Raw genomic sequence first — 9,485 nt, forward strand, 5'->3', positions numbered from 1 at the left:
TATTATGTTCAATCACTCGGTTAGCCTCCCCTTTGGCTGGATTTAGAATTTTTTGGTGAAAGTTTAACATTGAGGATTCTTTTAGTTGAATCTTTTTAGATGATATATTATGTTTGAGTGTTTGACTTAGATGTTCTTTCTGTCGATTTCTTGATCTGCATACGAAGCTAAACTCTTGCTTGGCAAAATTTCAATAACTCGAAAATACGAATTTTCAACTTAAAAGTTTCAAGAAATAAAAAAAATTCTGATCACCCCAAAATCTGAAATGGAACATTTGGTGAGTATTTGTTAGAACATATCTGAGCCCCCAATGCAATGAAACTGGTCTGGACGGTAATTTAACTATGATAATAAGAGAGTTGATTATCGAGAATCGATCACCACAAGTGCATGATCTTGAAGTACCAAACTCTCTTGAATCTTGAGGTTTTCCTATTTCAATAATCATGAGATAATTCCTGCAATTTGAGTTATCAGACATTCAATTTGAAAATGTTTTTTCATATTTAACTTATGATTGTATTATCAATTATGAAATTTTCATTGTCGTAAATGGACGGGTGAGGAGGCTATGCCACCAATAGAGTCAACATTTTCATTACAAGTGAACTCAAAATTGGAGTGGTGAGTTTCTCCAATTCAAAAACAAGTTGTTGATTCAATTATGGCTGTAAGAAATAGAGAAATGTATTGATTTGTATTGATTTCCTAAGCTATTACATAAGTCTTTATATAAGGAGTTACATAGGAGAGAAGTTTTATCTATTGGGCAATGTGGTACTAAATATTCTAACACTCATATATTCTAACATTCCCCCTCAAACTAATGACTTTTGCTAGTGAAAAATTCATGAGTTTGCTAAATAAGTTGTAGATGTTGGACTTGATTTGAACATGGAGGAGTCATGTGAGGTAGCTAAAGGCACCATTGCCAGGTATTATCTCTTATTTAAAGAGAAAGTGGTCCATGGTGGTTGTAATAGCTCCACACATGGATATTACACCATATAAAAACAATCCTTTAATCTTGTGATTTTATCCTCTTTCAAACACTAGCAATCACCATTCTTGAGCTTGCCCACTTCAATTCTTCTCTATAATCTTCTTTTATCACCTCTTGATTTGATCTTATGAAAACTAAAGAATAATATTGTGAGAGTTCTCAACTAAGAAGTATGAGCAAATCAACTAAGAGAACTAACTCTTTTGCCATATAGAAAACCCAACAAACATGTTCACAAAACCCTCTTTGAGAATAAGCTTCATTTCGTTCACACATTTTACCAAACACTTGATGTGCATACTTTGGTAAATGAAAAATTGGAAAACTAGAAGTCTAATTGCAAGATAAACGTGGGGTATATAACAAAAAGTCTATGAAATCTCTCCCCCTCTCTAACATATTTCCAATCTCTCTTTGTTTTGACATCTCAAATAAGGCTTCATTTGAAAGAATATTGATCTACATAGATTACATGTTGTGGAGAACTTGAGGCATTTGAAATGCTTAGATCTTTCAAGAGTATATCATGTGATTTCTTCAACAAATCACTCTTGTTTGGATCTTTCTTCTTCTTGATAATCTTCATCATGTTCAAATACTATTGAGAAAAGTATTGAAGCATGATTAGATTTCAAACATAGAAGAGAACTACTCTTTTTGGAAAAAAAAAACACTCTTAAGCATAAAGCTAATAACCGATGAAAGTCCGGCGGACGGTAGCCATTAATGAGACTACCGCCGCCGGCAAGCGGAAGACTCTATTGACTAACCCAAGAAAGAAACCTAGAAGCTCTGATACCATGTTAAGTTTGTGGCCATCCAACTCAAAACCAATTGGCAATGAGTGGAGAGGACCTATACTTTATATTCTTGGTTGCTAGTTACCCATTCTCCCATGTGGGACTATTCTCACACGCCCCCTCACGTGTGGCGTTCTTTGAGCCTAACACGTGTGTTTTTTTTTTCTTTACGGGTGACGTGGAGCACGTGTGGCTTTTAAGCCTATCACGTGTGAGCCTAGCTCTGATACCATGTAAGAAATAGAGAAATGTATTGATTTGTATTGATTTCCTAAGCTATTACATAAGTCTTTATAAGGAGTTACATAGCAGAGAAGTTTTATCTATTGGGCAATGTGGTACTAAATATTCTAACACTCATATATTCTAACAATGGCTCAATTACCCTCGATACTCCATGTATTTCCATCACAGTTTTTATCCTAAAACCAGAACTCCTTGATTTGGTCCTTTTTTAAATGTGTTGTTTACATTTATGTTTCTATGTATCATAGGATTTGCAGAATAGTTGAACTCTTGATGTATTGTTCGGATTTGACTCTATGAAATGATCTCCAAATTTGATCTTATTTTGCTTTATTCAGTTTGCCAATTGGTTATCTTGGTTGCGAGTGTTCCTCCATATTTCTTTCTTAATGTTGCTGTTTATTTGTTGGGTTTGTTAATTTGATTAGATTAGTTTCTGTTTAATTCTAAGTTTCATTTATGTTGTAGAAGAGTGTCGGCCTTCGTCATCACCCATTAATGTAATCTCTGCACCATCAACTGGATTTCAGGTTGATACTAATATCGACACGTCAATGCCTGAACCATAATGATCTCCTCCTGCACAAATTTCTTACGATGCAGATTTTGGGCGTCCACAAACATCACCAAACACTTTGGGAGCGGAGACGATAAGATCGATGAAGCGACTATAATTTGAGACTTTTGTTCTGTCGAAAAAACTACAAATAGTGGGATCAGCTTTTCCAAATGATTTACATTTCACAAATGGAGCAGATTATATACCTCCTTCCAAAAGAAGACCAGTGAACCTTCAAATTGAGTGAAAATGTTGCTCCAGGAATAGAAGGAAAGGAGTATGTCCTGCCTGTCTCGAAGGTATGTTTCCTTTTTGTAAGGTGGAATGAGTTATTTTTTATGCATCTATTGTTCTGTCACGCTAGGGAGTATATCTTTGTTTTTCTAAAAAAAATGAAATCTAAAATTATTTATCTAACTATGCCATCTCTATGTTAATTTTTGACAATTCTCTTTACTCTCCATTATATCTTTACCTTTGTTATAGGACCACATAGGAGAGTTGAAGTTCGGCATAGTTACTGCTCGATTAGGATTGTGGAAACCTAATAAAATTAGGTTTTTTGTTCTTTGCTCACCCATTTCCTTCACTTCATTGCTCAAGTGTTTTATTTATCTCTTTTTTGTACCAACCTTATTTTTGCAGGGTTTTTTCATATAGTGTACGCTATTGTTTGGTATGTCAACGATTTATTGTATATGTCTAATAATAATGCACAATATGATTTGGGCTTCCAGGTTAACTTCAATTTGATTATTAGGTTCTATGCTAATGCGATTTAGCAAGTATTTTAGTAAAAAAATTATGAATCATGGATTTTATGGTCGGGTTAAACTTCAATTTTGTCGCAATTATCAATAACAGATTTATAATTTGATTCATGAATTAGTTATTGCCTCTGATTCTATAAGTTCCATTTGATTCTCTTCAATCCAACTTTGTTAAAGTACTGATATCACTTCACTATAGTAAGCTTAAAGAGATACCTTATTGGCTTGTGTTTTTTATTGTTCAACTGCTCAAGTAGGTACTTTAGATTGAAAGGTGTTACCCGAGCTCTACTCCATATATCGTGATTGGCAGAAACTGAATACCAAAAAATTAACCAAGGTCAGGTATATCACGGTTCAGAAATTCAAATAAGAGAGTTAATTTCGTTGGGAAAAAAATACTCCAATACTGTGTTTTAGTTTTTGAACAATAATCTAATTGATTTTGGTGGTTAGAAGAAGTTAAAATTGTTCATTACGAAGGTTTTGTTTCTAGAATTATGACAAGGTTGTTAGATTTCGAGACGTTATTGTCTAGGATTATTTAATAATTTGTTCTTATGGCGTGAAAGGAATGCATCAATGTAATGTCTGTTCTTATAACAGAGTTAGGATTCAGGACTTCGAAAAACATTTCGAGATGTTATTTTACACCTAGAAATATAGGATGCAAGCAAGTGAATCATTTGTAAATTTCACAAATCACAAAGTGAAGTTTAAGTTTTTGAGCAGACAAGGCATTTGGAAAACCATTTAGACAAAGAGGAGTTATTGAACTAGGAAGCGATTTTAAAAAGTTGTCAACACAAAGTGCAATATTGGAGCTAATTATAATCTGGCCCTTATTGAATTTGTAAGTCACAACAACTTTACTCGTGGTTTTTTATTCTGTTTGTTTGGTTTACAAAACAATCATGCTCACTTTTTTGTATCATGTTCTTTATGGTGAATTTGAACCAGACTATTCATGATCTCTTATTATGTTTCGTCATCAGAACCAACACAGGTAAAAAGGAGAACTGACTAATTACAAGATGCAAGAGATTGTACACAATGAAACCTCTAGGGATGTAGCTGGAAATGTATTATATGTAACTATTTAGGATGTTGGAGCAGTGGATGTTATAATCAATAATTTGCACTTGGTAAGCATTTTCTTGGTGTTCTATTTTAAGGAAATAGATCATAATTGATTTTCCTTTAACAAGGATTTTGTTGTTCAGGACCATAACTTGCCTATAGAAGATAATGACATGAACACAGAACGACATAATGTGAGAATTAGAGGGGTTGTAAGTAGGATATCCATTGTTTCATTTATAGGGGGTTGTAAAAATGGGTGTTTTTTAGGTTTGAATGAATGAACTGAGTTTGTGAGTTTTTCTAATATGATAGAATCTCATTCAGATGTAAAAGAAACTATTCGATCAGGAAAAAATAGTTGCATGGTATTGTTAGTCACTTGTTGAAAACCAAAACTCGCAATGAATGACGGTTCTTTTATCCTTAATTTACTTGTTTTTCATGTATTTGGATTATATGTACTTGATTATATGTACTTGTTCAGAATTATCTCTCTTTTAGGGACTTCACACTTAATCGGCCACGTTTCCAAATTCCAACACTGTAGTAAAGTATTTTTTATGTCTAGGTCTTTTGCTTTTTCATATTTTTCCATTCTCTCATTTTATTACAAACACTCATTCTCTTGTTGATAAATAATTAGGCACAAGTTATGGATGTAACTTGTGTCGGGTAGGGATTCTTTAGATGGTAATGGTGAAAATTATTTAGCAGGTCGCGTGGGTATAAATTTAAATTTTGTTCAATTGTACTATAAGCACCATGCTTTATTACCTCATCAATAAACAAAAGTTTCATTTGTCCGATTGATATCGCGGGACTACAATTAATGAAAAGAATGAAAAAGTAAAGCCATATATCTTGGCTTCTTCGCCTCATTATATGCTAACTTGATCTTCTTGTTCAAGTAAGCCTTCTCACATATTTGCAGTGTATCTCTTATTTCTATACTAGGTATAGCCCGTGCCTCCGGCACGGACATTTATCTAGTATGATGAGTGCATGTGAATGCAAAAATTAATCAACACATGTGATTTTGTTTTTGTATCATTTTTTTTTGGAATCGAACCCTAGACTTCTAGTTTTTCAGAATTTATGTCAACACTTTCAACCACTTAGGCTAACTTTGTTTCTATTAGTAGTCAAAACGGCAAAAAATAATACACAAATGAAAAATAAATATATTTGAAATGAAGTTTATGGTAAAAAAAAATGTAGCATATACTTTCAGAAGTTCAAATTCTCATCATAACTGCACACTAATACGCCAAAAGGAACAATAAAACAATTACTTCATCATGTAAAGAAACCCCTACAAATAAATCTAAGTTCTAATAAATATGAGTCAACAATTAATTAAAATTTGATTTTGGTTCAGAGTAAATACAAATAGATTGAAATGAAAAAATAAAATTGTACAATAAAACTTAGGGAAATGGAAAGCTCCAAGAAATTAGAACAGTTGGGAAACTAACAACTGTGCAAAACCATCTTATTTATGTAAATGATCAATTACATAACAATTAATGAATCAAAATTAAAGTATATGTCAGTATGGTTGTGCATATTCCCCGGACAGACACACACCCAAGCGTAAGCTCGATCGCTTCGACATGTTATTGGTATGTATTGGACCACGACAAATGCTCACCCTCACCAAATATTCTAGGTCCTGAATTATCAGAACGCTCAAATAACCTAAGCTGACACAAATTCATTTCCGACAGGAAACTGTATTTCTACAAGCAAACAATCATTAAATTCTTAAATATGATCAGTACTTATTGAAGTTCAACCGCTTGAATGAATCCAAACCTACAGTTTACAGGCATACTATACAACTAAAATGAACATCAAAAGTGGAGTTTCGTCCATGCTTCCTATTAGGGATAGTAAACCATTGATTACTAATACCTCAAGTATGACTGAGAGTCCATAGCCAAGCCTCGTAAAACAAAGAATGAAGTGAATTTATAACCAAGACAACCCGAGTTTTTTTTTATGAGATAGACAGCCTGTAGAGTTAAACATCTAAAATGAAATAGTGCAAAAAGGTAAAGAAAATCTCCATTTTGTAGTGCAAAAGGGTAAAATGAACATTCTTCTGTTCACGTCTCAACTTGCTCAATATTGCAAACTGAAGATTTATATCATAAGCACCCCATTTTTTTTCTTGGTCAAACATCCCCATTTTTTTCTCACAAAAACCTGCTTTACCATTATTAAGGTTATACATCAGTTATGGTTCATATATTGCAAACTGAAGATTTATATCATAAACACGAAAAAATGGGGTATTTTCATATATTAGATTAATAAAAAAACTACTGCAGATTCTACAATAGCTCTTCCCACATAGACTACTTACGGAGAGAAATTCAAGAAAGCAAGAGATCTGCCTACTTGTAATGTTTGTCACGCCCTACATTCATTCCCCTTTACTCGTGCAGGAAAAAAAGGCTAGTAATACAAACACTATTATGTCATAAAAATAGATATTTACTTTTGTTGGTATATTTATGATCCAGAAATATGTTGGTGGAATCACTGCATTCATGCCGAATTACAATTCAATTACTTCGTTTGGTCATTAGACGATGAGGTATCCTTTAAGAAACATCTCCTTCTCATTAACTTCCAGAAGAAAAAATCTTCAGTGTCCAAAACGTATGTGATCTTTTTTTGTTGTTGAAAGAACAATGTATCTAACCTAACATTTGCATATATTAGAAACCATTTACTCTAGAAAAGCAATATGTGTTTGAAAACATCCTAAACACTTGATATAATATGGGAAAAGTCATGTCTTAATGGGTCTACCTCGAGGAAATACACCGAGATGCTGCACTTTAATTTATCTTTTAATACCTAATGGAAGCAGAAGAACTAAACTAATAGAGATAAAAAATGACCTCTCTATACTCGTTATTCAATACCTAATTGACCCAAAACAAAACTGATTATCTCAGTTCTCATTGAAGCTATGGGGATACAAGACCGACCTATTGACAAACCGCACAAAAACGAGTATACTTAAAGGATGAATTGCAAGCTATCTTATACTCCAAGTTGTAACCACTATAACTTTCTCCATGAACTTGGAGGTGATTGAACATTCATCGTGTTGCTGCACTAAATTAAAATGGAATAATTACTTATAAACCAGAAGGGGTTGCAAACAGGAAGTGTGTAAATTTATATTGTAGACTTCAGATATTATTGCGTTATCACCTACTACAGGAAAGAGACATGTTCATAATATGCTTCTAACCAATCTCTACTTGATCATATACTATGTTTACACTTCAACTATCTAGACCAAAAAAATAAGACTAAATATACAACACATTCTCGTTACATCAAAAAATCGATCCACTCTCTTTTTCATATAGGACCTATGTTACACCAAGTTTTTATCTTCTACAAGAGAATTCATGATTCCATCTTTCAATACTCCAATCTCTTTCTGTTAAATCTCTTTTGACTACTAATGCGACACCCCAACTATAAATTACCAGAACAATAACAACCAACCCTCCAAGATTGACAATTCCCTAATAGTATAATTTTACCAGTTTCTTTAATATTATTATCTGATCCAAAGAATATGAAATGACATAAGAGTTGTATTGCCTATAACAGTATCATCTATTCCCCAAGGGACATAATGATATACTCTTTTTACTATACGAACTGCATAATATATGATCTGGAAAGATTAATTCAAACTACGCAACCGAATTGAAGGAAGAGAGAACTTGATATCTCAGCCTGCATTTGTTTTAGTGATACTATACCCAAAACCTCAACAATGAACTGAAGGAAGAAAGAAATTGAATACCTGATTTGGTTAAGGGGTTTCATCGAACACCTACAACTCGTGATGATAACAAATAAAGAACAAAATGAGTTAAATCTTATCATATACCAAATATAAATCAAACTCCTAATACAAAAGAATAAGAATATGAAATTTAATGAAATGAACTCAACATTGTATACATAAGTGGAGAGCTGTGAGGTATCGATAAATGAAATGAATATAACACAATAAGATCAAATGAAATACAACAAAAGATCAAATGAAGTACAGAAAAATCGATCAAAAATCACATAAATGAAATGGATATAACACAATGATGACGGAGTACCTTAGAGAAATCGAAGGTGAGGAGATGATGAAAGAAATGAGTAGCCTAGAAACTTTCGGATGCAACCCCTTACTCAACCTGCTACACTAAACACAGAGAAGTTCTTTTAGAAAATTGAAATGGCAATGGTTTTCAAAGATGAATAGTCCTAATCATGGTGCTAGAACACTACACGTTTTGGTATTCTTTGGATTAAGAGAGTTTTCTGAAATTCGCATTCAAAAATAAAACTTATACGAAGATGAAGCAAACCGTGAATAAAGAAATTTCATGGGAGAGAGAGACGGAGGGCAATGAAGATGAAGTAGTGGGAGAGGACTCGAAGCCTTGAATGAGGGATAACCATCGGCCTTCAACCAACCGTTTAGATTCGGCCGTTTGAATCCAAGTTCCTATAATATGTGAGATTCATTTGAACGGTAGAGATGAAAAGAGAGATGGTTATGATTGTCAAATACATATGTGGATGTCCAAATCAGCTTCCAACTCACCACCAAGTGTGAAAGTTCATGTTAGTTGGTAGAATAGAATATACAAACTAAAATAAAGAACACAATAGTTTACGTGGTTCGGTCGGAGGATCACTGACCTACATCCACGGAGAAAGCCATGAATGGCTATATTATATTATCTCCACAATCGTGGGATTGATTGGTTACAGACTCGATGACTCAATGTAACTCAATTCAATGTAAAATACATAGAGGTCACTTCTATTTATAGAGTGATTTGGATATCTTATTTTCCTAGGACTCTATCTAGGATAAGTATAAATAATATCTTCATAATATCTTCATATATCTTGGACGGTTGATATATGTCAAATAATATCTTCAGAATTTCTCAAAATCGATTTAGGATTAATGTCAA

At 33.2% G+C, this 9,485-nt stretch overlaps 2 long non-coding RNA genes across 4 annotated transcripts; both read right to left on the reverse strand.

The window, feature by feature from the left end:
• Positions 1-674: 674 nt before the first annotated feature.
• Positions 675-2,099, reverse strand: LOC147543420 (uncharacterized). The gene is made up of 2 exons (XR_015224235.1): positions 2,029-2,099; positions 675-1,798 (listed from the first exon to the last, which is right to left on the reverse strand). It is a non-coding gene; the product is annotated as an uncharacterized LOC147543420 (long non-coding RNA).
• Positions 2,100-6,039: 3,940 nt separating this feature from the next.
• On the reverse strand, positions 6,040-9,080 carry LOC147543421 (uncharacterized). Of its 3 annotated transcripts, none has more exons than XR_015223596.1 (4): positions 8,868-9,080; positions 8,616-8,693; positions 6,968-8,335; positions 6,040-6,672 (listed from the first exon to the last, which is right to left on the reverse strand). It is a non-coding gene; the product is annotated as an uncharacterized LOC147543421 (long non-coding RNA). The 3 variants fall into 3 exon arrangements; XR_015223594.1 differs by having other exon boundaries at positions 8,616-8,701; XR_015223595.1 differs by lacking the exon at positions 6,040-6,672 and having other exon boundaries at positions 6,741-8,335; positions 8,616-8,701.
• Positions 9,081-9,485: the final 405 nt, after the last annotated feature.

Source organism: Eschscholzia californica, unplaced genomic scaffold, assembly GCF_041429995.1.
Source record: "Eschscholzia californica isolate CP2 unplaced genomic scaffold, dmEscCali1.0.p SCAF_4, whole genome shotgun sequence".
NCBI classification, from domain to species: Eukaryota; Viridiplantae; Streptophyta; class Magnoliopsida; order Ranunculales; family Papaveraceae; genus Eschscholzia; species Eschscholzia californica.